This window comes from Mandrillus leucophaeus, unplaced genomic scaffold (genome assembly GCF_000951045.1).
Source record: "Mandrillus leucophaeus isolate KB7577 unplaced genomic scaffold, Mleu.le_1.0 Scaffold282, whole genome shotgun sequence".
NCBI lineage: Eukaryota > Metazoa > Chordata > Mammalia > Primates > Cercopithecidae > Mandrillus > Mandrillus leucophaeus.
Window position 1 is genome coordinate 1,505,231 of NW_012102943.1, and position 17,567 is coordinate 1,522,797.

General features: G+C 52.9%; 1 protein-coding gene across 4 annotated transcripts in view; it reads right to left on the reverse strand.

Annotated features, from left to right (window-relative positions):
• SYNPO (synaptopodin) overlaps positions 1-17,567 on the reverse strand; it is a 59,615-nt gene that overhangs the window by 16,646 nt on the left and 25,402 nt on the right. Inside the window, exon 1 of one of the 4 annotated variants that reach the window (XM_011985330.1) lies at positions 2,134-2,200. The exons of 2 other annotated variants lie outside the window; for them this stretch is intronic. The gene's annotated coding sequence lies outside the window, so the exon portion shown is untranslated. Of the gene's footprint in view, positions 1-1,704; positions 1,915-2,133; positions 2,201-17,567 lie in introns of those variants that run through there. One more of the 4 variants, XM_011985329.1, reaches the window with a different exon arrangement.

Genomic DNA, 17,567 nt, shown 5'->3' on the forward strand with positions numbered 1-17,567 from the left:
AGGCAGCTGCTCCAAGATCTTGCTCCTGGTGTCAAAGGTGGGGGTGGGGAAGTAGCCAAAGGCTACAGGGGACAGGTACCTCATTGAACCCTCAATTGGCCTGGCTGTGGCCTGCACTTGTGCAAGTCATGATGTCCCCACCGCCTCCCCACCTAAACTGATGCAGAACCAGGTTGGGGGGTTAGCCCTTTAAAGACCCACCCTGGACATTGGATCAGGAGCCCTGAAGACAGGCCTTCAAGAGAGGAAGGGGTGGAGCGCGGACACAATGAAAAGCTGCCTGGGGTCAGGAGACTTGGGTCCAACAGGGTAAGTCCTGGAGTGGGGGAGTAGGCGAGAAGCCCCAGCACAGTCATTAGAAGGGGTTTGCCATGACCGCGGTCACTACCGAGCCCCCGCTGCAGCCCAGGTGCAGTGCTGTGCACTTTATGCTCACCACCTTGTTCAGTTCTCACAGCACCTCCAAGAGGTAAGTCCTGTGATTCTTCTCATTCTGCAGGTGAAACTGGGGCTCAGAGAGACCTGCCCAGGGTCACACAACTTAAGAGTGGCAGAGCTGGAATTCAAAACTCAGAAAAGTCTGGCTCTGAGTCTAATCTCTTAACTATTCTCCTTCCAGACTAGGACTCTGGAAAGACGAAAAACAAGAGAGGCTCCAGTGCTCCTGGATGATGGTCTGCAAAGCCCTCTGCTTCCTCATCTCGTGATCAATGCCCCTCAGCAGTGTCTTCTCCCTTGAAAACCCAGCTGCCTAGAACAACTCCTTCTTTCTCCCACTTCTTCCTCTCAGAAGAAGAGTTGATGAACTCATTCTTACTAACGCAGAAAGGACTGCTAGGGCATGAAAGATTAGTAGAGTGGGAAGATCACAATGTTGGGAGTCAGGAGACCCCAGTTCTCGTTTGGCGTAGGAAGGGACAAACCCTTTCCCCCACCCCTACCACCCACTGTGGACAGCTGCCTGTTCTGCCCACCACTTGGGGCCCGTGTGGACGGAGGATCCGCAGGAGAGAGGTGGGGCCGGGGAGGGGAGGCCAGAGCACAAGGTCAGGACAGGGAGAATTCAAGGAAATGCTTCTTCACACGATGCCGTCAATGGGAGTGTCCAGCCAGGGTCGGGTCGGGTGGGGTGGGACAGGGAGCCAGGGGTAGGAATAGAGATTGGCTCAAGGCAGCCCATTGTGGTTGTCCAGGGGTCTTGGCAACAGGAAGGGTAAACAGGCTGGGTAAACTGCCCCCCTGGTGAGGTCAGGAAGGAACCAATGACTGGCCACTGCACAACCTCTGGCTCAGCTGGAGGCAGGAAAATGGAGAGGCCTGAGTAATGGCCTGGCTACCTTGCCAGCCCCTTCCCCACTCCTCCCACTGAGAGGAGGAAACGGCACAGGCTCCATGCCCTGGGGAGTTCTCCATCCCCACAGTCATGGCGAGTGCTACCTGACTGGGTCGGCAGACTGCCAGACCTCCTCTTGGGAGAATAATCTAGGCTTTGGTGGGAAGGACTGCCTCGCATGGGAGAAGACACAGAAGTGGGGTGGGGAGCCCCAGGCCCAGCCCCCGCCTCACCACTCACAGGCTGGCAGAAATCACCACATACCTCTCCCTTGATGCCCAGAGGAGAGACTAAGATCAGAGGGGGATCCACATGCCCTAAGTCACATACCCCAAGCCACAAAGGCAACTCCGGGCGCTCATCTTACTCACTCTGCTGGGTCCTCCCTGAAGCCAAGCTTCTCCCTGGATGCTCCTGCCGGCCTTCGGGCCTCGGTTCTCAAAGCCTCCGGCAAAGGCAGCCAATTGCCTGGCTGACGAAGCCAGGAAAATCCCACATCGACAGCAACACGAAGGAGCTGGATATGACTTTTCTCCTCCACAGATGACTCAGCCCAGCTCTTTATCAGGAAAACCGATTTTGCAACAGCCTTTTAAATGGCCTCTCCACCCCCAGTCTCTCCCCCGCCAATCTACCCGCCCCATGCTGCCAGATTCATCTTCCTCCCTCTGGGCTCCACTCATGCCTCTCTCCTGCTCCAAACCCTCTGCTGCCTCCCCAGGACATGGAGGATCAAGAGGAGAGGCTTCATCCTGGCATTCAAAGCCCCTCCACTGGGGCCTGCCCAAGAGCTCACTCACCTTCTCTCTGTGCCCTCGGCAACAGTGGAGGGAGTTCGGTGGCCTGCAGTTCCCACAGTTGCCCAGTGAATTCCTGCCTGCAGAGCAGCGTTTGCACAGACCCCCTCTACCGGGAACCCTCCTCTGTCTCACATCCTTTCTACATGCCCTAATCCCTCAGATTTCCGGCCTACCTAGAATGCTACCACCCCCTCCAAAAAGCCTTCCCTGATCCACCAACGTTCTATCTGCACCACTTCATAACCATCACCTTGTGTATTATTCATTCTAGTAAAAGTTCTCTTTCAGGGTGTGCTCACCACATGCCAGGTACCAGGGCACGGCCTTACTTCACTTACTTCCACAGCAACCCAGGAGGCCAGCACTATCCTCATCTCCACGTTAGAGAAGACGCTGGCTCAGAGGGGTGCAGTGACTTGCTCAAGGTCGCACAGCCAGCTAGAGGAAGAGCTGAAATTCAAGCCCAGGTTGGCCCAATGCCCAGTCCAGGGCCAGTCACGTGGGCCATGCCGCCCCCTCCCAGTGTTTTGCTTTGTAGCAATCAGGCTCTGGGCCCTATTTTCCCCCAGAGACTGCCTCGAGGGCAGGGGCCTTTACGGCTTCACCTCTGTATTCCTCCCTGGTCCCCTCCACATCTTCCACTGGCCACTTGCAGAATAAACACGAAATCTGTGAGAATGACAAGAGCCAACATTTTGGGAGCACCAGATGCTGCCAAGCCAGGGGTTGAATGTGCCTTTTCTCATTTAATCCTCACAACAGCTCACAGAGGAGGTTCCCTTATCCCCATTTCGTAGATGAGGAAGATGAGGCACACAGAAGCAGCTAACTCACTCCAGGTCTCACAGCTTAGCAAGGGCCCCTCGTGGTCTGACTGATCGCAAGCCTGGATGCCTTCCTTCCGAAGAGCTCCCCACAAAGCAAACTCACCTTCCCTACTCACCCACCCAGGCCCAGCCCAACAGCCATTTCTTGTCGGAAGCCCTCATTAGTCCATTGAGACTCCTAGATCAGTGCTCCTCCCCTGTTCAACCTGGCCTAGAGGCTCCAAACAGAAACAGGGCTCAGAGGAAACAGCAGGTTGAGAAAACTCAGAAACCCAGGGGAAGGAGGCTGGGCCTGGCCAAACTTCTGGTTTCTCTCTGCTGGCACTGGGTCGGGATCAGGGAGGGCAGAGATGGAGGGGTTAGGGGAAGCTAAGATGAGAGTTCCTCAGTCAGCGCAGGCCCGGCCCATCTTCTATCCTTGCAGATTACAAGCCCTGCTCCCTGCTGGCTGATCAGGGCCCTGCCAAAGGCCAGGAGCCACAGCCTCTCTCTTGCCCACTCTACTGGGGTAATCATTAATCTATAATCAGTCGATTTTTAGAAACATTGAGATGGTAACCCAGAGAGAGGCAGGCTGAGCCCCAAGTATACAGCAAACTGAAAAGGGAGGGCTCACAGACAGGATCACAGGATCACAGCCCAGCCTTCCACCTCTCCGGTCCAACCCTGGTGAGCTAGGCCTGTGCTCACGAAGCCCCCTCCTGCTATTTCACTCTCCCCACCCCCAGCTCCCTGGAGGCCTTAGGAATACAGAAAGGACCGTCACACCCTACCTTTCCAGAGAAAACACATAAGCTAAAGGACAAAAAGGTGGCAAGTCAGGGCAGGGGAAAGAGGTGGTTTCCCCTAAACTGCCTCTGCCAGGGTCAGGGCAGGGCCTAGGTCATCTGTGGATTCCCTACTCTTCCCAGGACCTGGCACACTCTGGGCCCACCACAAAGATGTGGTCCTTCTCCTTAGCCCTAGGGTCAGGACTGGTCTCCGTCCTCTGTAAATGTCCCCAGACTCAGCAGAAGTCATCAGCCAGGAGGGGCTGAAACCATCACTGTGTTGACTAAATAAACCACTAAAGGATGAGCACTTCCACAATCCAAAGCCTCCCCCCTCATATTTTGCTTCACTATTCATCCCTGGAGATGAATTTTAGATTTGTCTAAATCCAAGACTCATCTAGATTCTAGATCAAAGATCTAGAGGGTGGTTCCTGGGAGTGGGAGGAGAAGGAAGGAGAGAGCAACACCCTTGTGAGAGAAGAGGGAGATGAAGTCTCAAATCACTATGTTAGATCTAAGAGGAAGAATGTTTCATGAAGTGAGGGGAGAACATAGAACCTAAGAGAAAGATGAACTAGGATGAAGCAATCCAGGAAGGCTTCCTGGAGGAGGTGACATATGTCCTAGATCTTGAAAGACGGAGATAAGGAAGCATTCTAAGCAATGAGGATAGCTCAGCAGAGACTAGGAGGTTCAAGATAACCCCCACCCCACTCTCCTACCCACTCCCATACCCCAAACCTAGACCAGCTGAATAGAAAGGAAACTTTGATAGAAGAACACACCCACTGGGCTTGCCCACAGGCCAGGGGTGAATGGGAAGGGCCAGGAACAGTTCCACAGGAGCTATGTACATTACCAGGCTCAAGACCAGAGACCAGAACCTGGGCCTCCGGGTGAGTTACATAACCGCCCCCCACTCCTTGGGCCACAGAGCCAGCTAGGACCCTCCGCCTCCACCTCTCCTGCCATCTGTCTCAGCAGTTTCCTTCTTATAGGAAAGGACGCCCTGCAGCCCAGCTGAATGTGAAGGCCAGCGCCCTGTGGTAAATTCCCCACATTCCTTCCTCACAGAAAAATAAATAACTCAGAGAAAAAACGCAGGAGGAATGATAATGACAAAGTCACCGCACATGGGGTAAACAACAGAGAGACGAGGTTTACCCCCAGGAGGCGTCATCACCAGCCTGGGGCTCTGGGACAGACAAACCTGCCCCCAACCCCTGCGGGTTCCCCAGACGGGGTCTCAGGCTCACTCACAGCTGCCAAAGGCGGCACTGGGAATCCCTCAGTCGTGGCAAGTGGTCACTGTGCGCAAACTCATCAGGGGGCCGGGTGCACTCATGTTCATCACTCAAGTTGCTGCTTCCCGAGCACATCAAATGTGCGAGGCATTCGGTTTCAGTGTTATCATTTTTCATCATGTTGTTTTATTTTAGCCTCACAAGCTGTGAGTTAGGGAGTGCCATTATTCTCATTTTACAGATGAGGGAACTGAGCCTCAAAAAGAAAGGTTTTGCGATTTGTCAAGGTTATTTGGCCAGTGAGTGGACTGTGGGTTTCCAGCCGGCCCCTCGCTCCCGAATCCATTCAGCCTGCCTGCTCCTCCCACAGACAGCCCTCCTTTACCAAATCCAATCAGAGGTGCAGCCAGTTCTTCCCCCATCTATGGCTCAGCAAGGCATCCAATTCAAATTGCTGGGCTACCTTCAGTAAATCATTTCACCTCTCTGAGTCTCAACTTCATCACCAGTAAAACAGGGATGATAATATCTGCTTTGCAGAGTAGCTGCTGAGTAAATGAGATGCAGCAATGATTTCTAAAGTATAAAGCACTGTGCACACCTTGGGGGGTGGTTAACTGTAGGCTTTTGCACACACCCACCTCTGCATAACTCGACCAGGCTGGGGCTGTATCTGTCTCTCTCCCTGTCTTCACCACCCCTCTCTGGGTCTGGTCTCACTCTTCTGCTCATAATCAGGCACGGCCCAACCCCATCCCCCTTCCCAACACCCCCTAGCATCCTCTCTGCACAGGGATCCCCATGTCATTTCTAGCCAGAATCAGTTTTGAACCCCAGGGCCCCTCAGAGGAGGACACCATGGCTCTGGGGTGCTGGAGGCGGCTGACCCTGCCATGGCCCTCTCCTCTGCTGCCATTCACCAATTACCAGGCAGGTCTGGCCCCACTCCAACAGGAGGAGTCTCCTGCCAGGGAAAGGCTGAATCATGCAGTCCTGCCCTCCATGTTTCCCTCAGACTACAAAAGAAAAGAAGACTAGAAGTCAGGAGATTTGGTTCCAGGGTCTGTCCTGTCACAATTCGGGCGAGACGCTGGGCTGATCCCTGACCCTCTTGGGGCCTCAGTGCATCCAATTTGTCCAAAGGAGGGATTGGACTGGACTGGTGGTTCCTAGAGTATAGTGCCCCTACCACTAATGGAAGCAAAAAGGATTTTAGGTGGTACCCTGATATTTACAATCTTAATAGTTACGTACATTTCAAATGTGAATTGGAAAAGAGGTATAATAAACACACTTGTGATCTCAGGTATATTACTGCTTAAGGAGAGGCTAAAGTGGACATTTCACTGGCAAAATTTAAAGAAAATACGTATAGGTGGTGCATGGATTCATTCATTCCATGAGTATTTATTGTACACCAACTAAGGGCCAGGTACTGTTCACAGGCGTGAAGGGAAACAGATTAAAACCTCTGCTTGCATTCCAGTAAGGGAACAAGATAATAAATACACAAGTAAGTCAGATGGTAAATGCTATAAAAAATAAAGCAGGGACTAGGGGTATACGGACTGTCTCTTATACACATCTAGATGTGTATAAGAGACAGCATTGAGAGGGTGCATCTGAGCAAAGAATGTAAGAAGGTGAGAGAGTGAGGCATATGCTTGTCTAGGGCAACAATGCAGGCAGAGGGAACAGCGAATGCTAAGGTCTTGAGGCAGGCTCATACCTGGCAGGTTTAAGAATGATACACATAATATGGAGGTAAGACATGAATAAGAAAAGCATGGGCCGGGCGCAGTGGCTCACGTCTATAATCCCAGCACTTTTGGAAGGCTGAGGCGGGCAGATCACTTGAGGTCAGGAGTTCAAGACCCGCCTGTCCAACATGGTGAAACTCCGTCTCTACTAAAAATATTCGCCAGGCATGGTAGCGCATGCATGTAATCCCAGTTACTTGAGGGGCTGAGGCAAGAGAATCACTTCAACCCAGGAGGCGCAGGTCGCAGTGAGCCAAGATTGCACCACTGCACTCCAGCCTGGGTGACAGAGCAAGACTCTGTCTAAAACCAACCAACCAATAAACAAACAAACGTGTTCTCTAATGGCCCTTCTCCTTCTGAGCTCTGCGTTGCAACCCTTTCCATACACACACATACACCTGCAACATACACGCATTCTCAGTAGCCTCTTAACGCTGGAGAGGCTCCAGCCGGCAGCAGCACATCCTCCTCTGCACGTATGCCCACACACAGAGGTGCTGCTTGCTTCAAGCCTGTGCTACACACAGCAGAGCGTGCCCAGGCACACATGCACACCCACAGAGGGGGCAGGACATACACACAAATATGTGCACACTGAGCACCCATAGGTACACGGGACTCATGTGGAAGGCTGGTATGGATGGACGGGCATCAGGTACACACCTTGTGGGACATATGTGTTTCCTTCCTGCCAGCCTGCCCTGTCTTCAAGTAACCGGGTTAGCAGACAACTCTTGCCTTGAGGGCACATGCTCCTGGAGAACGGACAATGCACCGATGGTATGGTTTCAAATTCACTTCTTCAGTATCTCTGCGCCTCACTCATAGTCTCCCTTTTCCAAGGGTACATTAAAATCTGCCACTTGATGCTCAGATGAGCCAGGGGATCATGTGGCTGTGGAGAGTGTCCGTGTGTGTGTGTGTGTGTGTGTGTGTTTTAAGACAGAGTCTCACTCTGTCACCCAGGCTGGCAGGCGGGAGTGCAGTGATGCATTTATAGCTCATGGCAGTGACCTTCCAGGGACAAGGGATCCTCCTGCCTCAGCCTCCCAAGTAGCTGGGACTACAGGCATGCGCCATCACACCCGGCTAATTTTAAAAAATTTTGTGTACAGACAAGGTCTCACTTTGTTGCCCAGGCTGGTCTCAGACTTCTGGGCTTAAGCAATTCTCCCACCTTGGTCTCTCAAAGTGTTGGGATTACAAGCATAAGCCACTGTGCCCAGTCGAATGTCCCCTTTTCTATCCTTATTGCCATTAAATGGGATAAGCCATGTGAAATGCCTACCACAGCACCGTACACCTTAGCACCACCACTAGCATCCTCACGTGTCACCAAAGTCATCTCCACCTTCATTTCTCTAGGGTACTTGGGGGCAACTGAAGAGTAGAGGGAAAGGATCAGGCCAGGAGCTGGAGATCTGGGTTTTAGCCTCAACCTGGTCTCCAATTCAATGTGAGGCCTCTGGCAAGTTCCTTCCCTTCTCTGGTCCAGATCAGAAACTTGTAGGTGCTTCAGAATCCCTCAGGGAATGTGGTCAAGATGCAGATTCCTGGGCTCTACCTTAGACCTGTGAGACCACAGAATATGCACCTTAACAGGCTCCCGAAGGGGTTCTGTGCACAGCCAGGCTGGGGACCCACTGAGTTTTAGAGTCCATGATCTTATAACTAAGTGTGTAAGTTAGTTAACACAAGAAAATGTCTGGAATACAGACTTGCACACAGTAAGGCTCCATAATGTTAATAAAAAATTTAATAAAATATATTTTTATAATTGTCTTTTAAAAAAATTCTTATTTTAATAGAGGTGTGTTTTCACTATGTTTCCCAGGCTGGTCTTGAACTCCTGAGCTCAAGCAATCCTCCTACCTTGGCCTCCTAGAGTGCTGAGATTATAGGAATAAGCCACTGCACACAGCCTATGATAATTATATATGGTAATTTTATAGCATTCCTTGAATATGCACAACACTTTTATAGTTTTCCTAGAGACAGAGCAAGGATTATTACACCATTTTACAGACTAGAAAACTGAGGCACAGAAAGGGCAAGGGACCTGCCCAGGATCTCATGGTTCGTTGGCTCCCAGCCAGAGCCGTTGGCACAGCCTCAGGAGGTGCACTACTTCCGGGCCTTATCCTCTCATCCCATGTGATTTTGACTCCCAGTCCCCAATATAACTGTCCTTCCACTCCAGGTTTGTAAAAACTCTGAGTACACATGACTTCTCCATGACTCTGGAGAACAGGACAACCTCAACCAGTTAATTTCCTTCCAGCCACAAGATCCTTCTCACTGGTAGTGCAGAGAGTCCCCAGAGCCCTAATGCTACACACTACCATCTGATCTACAATAGCTGTTTTATTCTAACTAACACGAGTTCAACCTGATCGCTAGCTATGGTGACCTTTACCAAGCCTTATATGTGCTGAGCCTCAGTTTCCTCTAAAAGATTCTTAATTCCTCCTCTGCTATGTTATTGCTCAGATCAGCTCTCACATAGGCAAAGGCCTGAAACCTACACTACTGCACATTAACTCTCTGGCTCAAGTGTGAGCTCTTGGAAGGTAGGAACCCTGTTTCCTCCACCCATGCACCCACACCTATGGCATGTAATATGTGCTCAATAAATACATGCTGAATGCATGATGAAAGGAAATGATATGGCCAAAGCAGCTCTGTCCTAGCCCTAACTGACCATGGTATTTCCTGAGTCATCTCCCAGGTCGAGGGGTAGGGACTCTGAGCAGGGATGAGCAGGGCCAGAAGGAATGGTTTCTGGGTCCTGGGAAATTGCCCTCCATCTGCGTAGAGTGGACCGCCTGCCGTGGCTGTGATGAAGGCCAAGCTGGGAGGGCGGTGTTCTGGGAGTCCTGGATGTAATCCTGTTGACTCACAGACATCAATAATGCACTAGTATGTTCTCTCCTCACCACCCTGTCACACTAAGAATAGCACCGGCTACTCTTTCAGCGATTCCAAGGGGAAGAGGGCAGGACACCAAGATAGGGACAAGCAGGGAAAGACGTCACTGGACTATGGACGATCAAGCACTCCCTCTCCCAACCCATAAAGCAGAGGAGCCTGGAGGGCAGAGCCGAAAGGGCCCTGAGAGGCCAACTGTCAGGAGGGCTCCAGGGGTGAGCAGATGGCAGCCGCCCCTCCACCAGCCTGCTTTATCTTTTCCTCCTCCTTTCTGACGTCCATCCTAATAAAGTTTGTACCTCCAACTTACCCCTCCACACTCCTCCCCCTCCTTGTTCATGGGATGAATAAATAGAGAGTGGGTGGGTGCCCTCTTATGTGTTTATATGTAAAGCTTTAGAGAAGGAAAAATATGCTATAGATTTTCATTTGTCTTAGGTTTAAAAATAACTGACCTAGAACAGCGCTTCTCATAATGTAAAGTACATGGAAATTACTCAGGAATGTTGTCAAAATGCAGATTGTAATTCAGGAAGTCTGGGATGGGGCCTGGGACTCTGCACTTCTAATGAGCTTCTGGGTGATGCTGATACTGCATCCATGGGCCACACATTGAGTGCAGAAAAAGTAGAGTATTTATCTATCATAGAGATGGGGAAACTGATGCCCGGGGGGGAAAAGGGCTGTGCCCTAGAGCGTCCAGCAGAGCTGGGCTCAGAACGCAAGCCTCCCGCCTGCCAGCCCAGGGCTTTGGCTCCAGGGTTGGGGCAGGGTTGGTGCCTGGAATGGAACTGGGGACAGGCAGCTGTTACAGGCAGTGGAAGTAAGTCCAGGGGCGGCCTTCATTCAAACACAAGCTGACCCTCCTTTGTCCACAGACTCCCACAGGGAATAAAAGGAAGTAAGAACTCACCTGAACAGGGGCACTCAGCTTGAGTGACCGCAGCCTCCTGCCCAGGAACGCACTCTCACCAGCTTACATCTGAGGCCTGCTGGGCCTCCATAACCTTCCTTGAAGAAAGAAGGGAGAGATGGCCCCAGACTCTGCATTCAGCCACCTCATGAAGTGGCTGGGGGGGCACGGATGGGGTCTGTCGATAGCACTATCAGGGTGGACATCCAAGGGAAAGACAAAAGGAAAAGAAGAAAGACCCGCCTCCCAGATCAGCACCAGCGTGCTCCTCCTTCCTATGATCCGCCTCAAGCCCCTTCGCAGGCTCCAGGGCCTGTACCACCAGCCCCAACGCCCCCACCCCCGCGCTGCAGCTCCCGTCCTGGTGTCCTGGTGCTTCACCTCCCAGCCAGCGAGGCTCCAGCCGTGCTGACCCTCTTCCTAGTGCTCGGCCAGCTCAGCACTTTCTCCCCTCAGGGCCTCTGTACTGGCTGCTCCTTTTCCTAGAGCCCTTTCTTCCCTTGCCCCCTCGGCTGCCCCTTTCTGACCATACTTCTCATCCTTCAGGTCTGTTCACAGATCCCAAGGCCCTCAGAGGTCACATTCTCCTGTCACAACACCCTCTGCCTCTCCCCTAAACGCTCATCAGCTTTGTAATTCCATCAGGATTTGTTTTCATGTCAGTCTGCCTGTCCCTGCCGGGCAGGGACCTTGGCTATGTTCATGCCCCTGTGCCTCGGCCATAGCTGGGGCTCAATAAACAGTTGTTGACTAAGTAAAAGAGCAAATGCATGAAACACTGCTCACATCACAACTGCAAAGCCTCCTGCCTCCATGCTTCCACGTGACCTCACTCACCCGGAGTTGTACAGGATTGGGATTTGCACGATTATCTGGGCATCCGCCTCTGCTGTGCTGCACCCTAGCTGAGTGGCCACGGCAGGACACATCACCTCTCTGAGTGGGGTCTCCTGCACTGTCTGTCAGGTCTAAATGAGAGAAGAAATCTGGAAAAGAACTTTGATTGACAGCATTACTCTGTCAATGTCTGAGGCCCAGAGAGGGAAAGGGCTCATTCAAGGCCACATAGCCAGTGTGTGGGGATGCCAGACGCCCCTGGCACAGCTTAAACTCCACAGCTGAGCTTCAGGCCCACCCAAGCTCAGCAAGTGCACCATCTGCCTGGAGGCTGGGCAGGGATGGAGGAGGGAGAGGAGAGGGTGGATGGGAGCATTCAGCCTCAGGCCCAGAGCCAGGGTGTGGTGGGCGGGGCCCCCAGCAGAAGACCTGAGTGGGGCCTGGCAGCCGGGCACGGGGGAGCCAACTGGCTCAGGCTGGGTGGTGGCATGCTTGTTCTCTGTGCGCGTGACAGTCTATTTTTTAATCAGTACTCTCCCCATCCCCCAACTCCATGTGCCCTCCCAAAGGACCCCATATTGGGAATAATGTCCCGGCTGTGGAGGCTAGGACCACCTTAGGGATCCGTGGGAGGGTCCCCAACATCTCATCTTCCTATGGAGCCCACAAGAACTAAGCGGCCCAGAAGGCAGGACAGGAGGCTCAGGGATGAAGCGTGTCCTCTGCCTGTGTGACCCTGAGCTGGTCCCTAAACACTCTGACCTCAGTTTCCCCTACCTGTACAACGGTGGCGGTGTGCCAGACTGCATGGGAGTTTATTACAACTCAAGCACTTATGAGCCACTCAAGCTCCAAGGCACTAACCATGCCCACTCATCAGGCCCTGGCAAAGCCTTCCACGCCCACAGTGACTGCAGGGCACCCTTGATCCTCTCCGACCTACTCCCAGGGGAATAGAAAGGTTGAGCTGGTTCAAGGGCCAATCTCAGAGCCCTGGACCCTAGACCCAGTGAGGCTCCTCCTTTCAGGACCTCAGCTTCAGGGATAATGAGGATCAAAGATGAATGCTGTCTGTTCTGGGACAGGTGGCTTGTTTTTCTGAGCCCCTGGCACTCCATCTAGCGTGGGAGAGACCATGTTGTGAAGAAGTTAAGCACATAGTTTTTGGGGCCAGACCGCCTGCATTTGAATCTAGCCACTTACCAGATGTGTGACCTTGGAAGCTCACTTAACCAACCTATCTGTGCCTCAGTTTCCCACCTACAAACGCTAATAATAACAGTACTCACCTCATGGAGTTGTTGATGCATGAAGAACTTAAAGCACCCATGGTACATAGTAAATAACAGTAAACAATCATTTTTCAAGAACTGTGGCTTTTATCTTTCAAGCACTCTTAGACTCCAAGAGATTTTATTCTGGAGGATTACACACAAGGGTCTCAGGTTAGCCCACTCTCCTGTCCCAGGGGCTTACCCAGCCTGCCCTTCCTTGACCCTTGACACCATGATGTCAGCCCCTCCTGCTAGCCCCATGTTTTTAGTGACAAGCCAGTAAGGATCTTTGTCACACCCATGATCCCCTCAGATGCTTACTAGCCCATATCTCAGCAGTCAGAAGTGAAGCCTGTGGCCCAGAGGAAGCAAATGATTTGCCCAAGAACACCAGCCAGTCAGCTAAGAGTACAGGTTCAAGCATCCATTCCTGAAGCTCAGTCCAGGCATTTTCCGCTGTGCTTGTGCCAATTCTCCCACCATCAAAACCTGTTCCTAGGCCAGTCATGGTAACTCATGCCTGTAAGGCTGAGGCAGATGGATCACTTGAGCCCAGGAGTTCAAGACCAGCCTGGGCAACATAGTGAGACACTGTCTCTACTAAAAATACAAAAATTAGCTGAGCATGGTGGCGCATCTCTGCAGTCCCAGCTACTTGGGAGGTGGGAGGATCACTTGAGCCCAGGAGGTCAAGGCTGCAGTGAGCCATAATCATGCCACTGTACCCCAGCCTGGGCAGCAGAGCAAGACTCTGTCTCAAACAAACAATCCAACCAAACAAAAATACCTGTTCCTGGCCAAACATCAAAAAGTAACTTACAGTGAGATACAACTAGTCTTGAGCAAGAGCCCATCTCCTTAAGAAATTGCTATTCCTATTTTTTTTGGCGGAGTCTCACTCCGTTGCCCAGGCTGGAGTGCAATGGCATGATCTCAGCTCACTGCAACCTCTGCCTCCTGGGTTCAGGCGATTCTCCTGCCTTAGCCTCCCGAGCAGCTGAGATTACAGGCGCGTGCCACCATTCCTGGTTAATTTTGTATTTTTAGTAGAGATGGGGTTTCACCATGCTGGCCAGGCCGGTCTCAAACGCCTGACCTCAGGTGATCCACCTGCCTTGGCCTCCCAAAGTGCTGGATTACAGGCGTGAGCCACCACATCTGACCGCTATTTTAACATGACAATACTTAAGTGGTAGCTCTTTTTTTTTTTTTTTTTTTTTAGCATTTATCATCATCTCATTTAATTTTCAGAACAACAGTATACAATAGGGTCCATTATTGTTTCTATTTTATAGACGAGGAAACAAAAGCCCAGAGAGGTTACATAACATAGTTAAGATCTCCCAGCTAGCCAGGAAGGGAACCCAGAGGTCCAACCACAGAATCTGTGTATTAGCCACACATGAAGCATTCAGGAGTAGACTGAATTTTGCCCCACCCACAGCAACCCTAGGAGGCTGGACAGGGTAGGCTAGGGCAGGGTCTGCACAGTACTATACGACCCTGCCTCAGCGAGTGGAAAAGCTGAAGCTAGGCTGCTGGAATTTCAGGCAGCAGCAGCCAGTTGGTAGATTTCATTCCAGACAGAAGGCTTGTGTAAGCCTTTGGAATTACAGGGCCTGGAGGCGGCTTCCATGTTGACTCCTCCTCTAGCCACACTGGGTAGCAATTGAGCCCCAATATCCAGGGACAGTTCACAAAAGACTCTGGCCACACACACACACAGGCGCGCGTGCACGTGCACACACACAGAAACACACACACACGTGTGCACGTGCACACACACAGAAACACACACACACGCAGATACACACGTACACACACACGCCTAATTTAGCAGAGCCACTTTGCAGGCAGCCGCCCCTCTGACCAGATCTCAGGCGAAGCTCCTTTGGATCTGCAGTCTGAAGCCCCTGGGGATGCAACCAGCGCCTACCCTCCAGTCCCAGCCCCTGGTCCCAGCCCCTAGCCCCAGACCATGACCATCTTCTGGGAAACCTTTGCTCCCAACCAAATTCTCCCCCGCCCCCGCTGCCCCATTCTTGCAGACTCCAGATGCAGATACACCTCCCCCAGGAAGCCTTGAGCATTGCTTCAAATAAGATTCAGGTCTCTGTTCCGAAGTCACCTCTGAGAGAGGACTTTCCTAATCACCAACCCATGGTAGCCCCCTAACTGCTCTCCATCTTAACAGCATGACTTATTTTTTTATGCCACTTTTGCCCATCTGAAATTATCTTGATGATTTATTTGCTCCCTTTCTTCTTTTCTATCTTCCCAATTAAAATGCAAGTGCCTTGAGGGCAGGGGCCTGTCTGTCTTATTCACTACTGCAACCCCAGTGTCTAAGCGCCCATCCCACCCCATTGCTAGCCAGGGACAGTGAGGCCCACAGAGAGAAAGGGATTTACCTAAGGTCACGTAGTAAGTGAGTGGGTAGCAGAGGTTGGCCTAGCACTACAGCCCAGGGCACTTGGCCTGTCTCCACCCTTCCTCAGTTGACCCTTAGCGGATCTATCCTGCCACTGCCTCTTCACTACAATGGGGACCAGAGCCTGCAGGGCCTCACCAATAGCACCCCCCTGTACTTCCCTGGGCCCACGGTGCCCTGATCTGGGCAGCCCTGCCTGCTTCCCCTCAGTCCCTCCCTTCCTGGCACCAGTAGCTCTGATGAGCTCATGTCTGGAAGCCTGGGAGCTGCCCTGAAGGAAAAGGTGCCTCCCAGGCCAGGCCGGGGGCCTGGAGGTGTGCTCAGCCTTGTGGGAGGGCAGCCCTGGCAGGTGGAAGGAGTGTGCTGACCCCTGCCCTGTCCACCTCCCAGAGCTGTGACATGGGCTCAGGGAGACATATGTCAACCCTGGAAATAGGCTGTGACTAGGGGTGGAAAGAAGATGGAAGAAGGTTCCTCCCATGCTTCTCCTCTCTCTCCAGGTGCTCCATGGACACTCATGTCCCCAGCCACTTATCAAGGAAATGCTCTTTCCCAAGGAGAGGGAGCTCTGTTGCCTTCTACCCACAGAATCACTCTGTGCAAACCTCTTCCCCTCCTTGGCCTCAGTCTCCCCAATTCTAAAATCCGAGACTGGATAAAATGCCATGGAAGAACCTAGGGATGCACCAGGAACCAGGCGCCTGAATGCCACAGGTTTGGTTTGGTCGGTTTTTTTCCTACCTTAAGGGATGGGGAGTAGATAAGGGCAACAGCTGACTAGGGAGGAAGGAGTTAAAGTTCTCATTTAGCCATGTAAATGCTGGTTCCAACCACAGCTTAGTTTAGGTGTCAGTTGTGGAGTTGAGGGGAGCTGGCCCATGGCTTGCAAAGATGGGGCAGGCCTGGAAAGTGGGGGCTGCAAGCCAGAGTGGTAAACAACGTTCCTGGGGGAAGTTTAAATATCAAGCTAGAGTGATCCTAGTCCATCCCCTTCGTACCGATGGAAAAACCGAGGATCAGAGAAGGAGAGGAACCAGCCCAAGATCTCCTAAGGAGACAGAGGAAGGGGATGCCCCACCTAGCAAACAGGGTTTTTCAACCAGTCGGAGGGGTTTTCAACTCCCATGAGAGATCTCATCTGACTGCCTGAGACAATATGGCAAGTAGTGGGGGAGCACATCAGTTTCAGTTTGTGGCTGTGCCCCCCAACATGGAATGGGCCAGGCCTGGGCTTGGTGACAAGGCAGGCTGGCGCCAGCAAGGCTTCCAACCCCTTGCCCCAGAGTACCCTAGACCCCCCATCAGCAGTTTCACTTCCACTTTCTAATGGACAGGGGGTAGGGCACCCTCTGACTAGCCCTACAGCTACCACCAGCACTGCTGTCCACAATGCGATTTCCCCCTCAGGGGCCACCCTGCCACCCCTCTCACTGGAGGCTTAGAGAGCAAGGGTCTTGCTCCATGATCACATAACAAGTTGGTTTATTCCAGTGTCACCTGCCATTCAGGACAAGGTGGGGGATGGGGGATGGGGCACCTGCTGCTTCCCACTCAGCTCTTGTCCCTTCCAGACAACCTGGACCCCATGGATGGAGTTCCCTGGCCCCTTCCAGAATAAGCCCATAACTTGGGGTGATGGGGGGAGGAAAGGAGACCTTTTCCCAAGTCCTCAAAGAGGTGTTACCAGGGCTCTGGACAGTGCCCCTGATTCCACAGCGCAGTGGTTAGAAAGGTGCTGGGCCCTCCACTCGCTTCACCTCTGGGGCCTCTCTCTCACCTTGGCAAGGAGGGCAATTGCAGAGGTGCTGTGAGGCGGGCACAGGGCAGTTTCCCCTCTCTCTGAAGGCACTGGGGAGAGGCCTCGATTTCCCCAGGTAGGGCTTGGGAGGGGTGGTCCCCAGGATGTGACTGCTCTGGCATCCTGTGTGCCCCACCGCCAGAGCCAGACCCCAGAGCCCGGTCGCCCCGCCCGCAGGGAGGAGTGAGGAGGCCCAGCACTGGCCGTTCCCGCTGCCCCCACAGCGCCCATGTTGGTCAACCCTGGGCAAAGCCCAACCCGCCGTTGTCCTGGGTCAAGTCGGTCCGACTTTTCCCTGAACGGGCTTGGGGACACACTCCGGGCTGTTGCCCACCTGTGAGCCTGGGGCTGCCTCGCCCTGATCCGCTTGCGGGAAGGGGCGCAAGGGCTGGAGCCCCCACGCAGCCCGGGAGGGTAGCTTCCCGGCGTCAGGGCGTCCTCCCCCTCCTTAGCTGCTCGAAAGCCTCGAGACCCCTCCAGCCCCCCACCTACAGATGGGGAAACTGAGGCCCAAGGTGTAGAAGCGACTTGGCCAAGGTCACCCCGCGTGCGAGTACTGGAGCCCAGATGTGCCACCTCCTCCTGGGCGGCGCCGGGAATAGCGCAGGTGGGAAGGGGCGAGGCTCGCGCGGTGCCCGCACCCCCG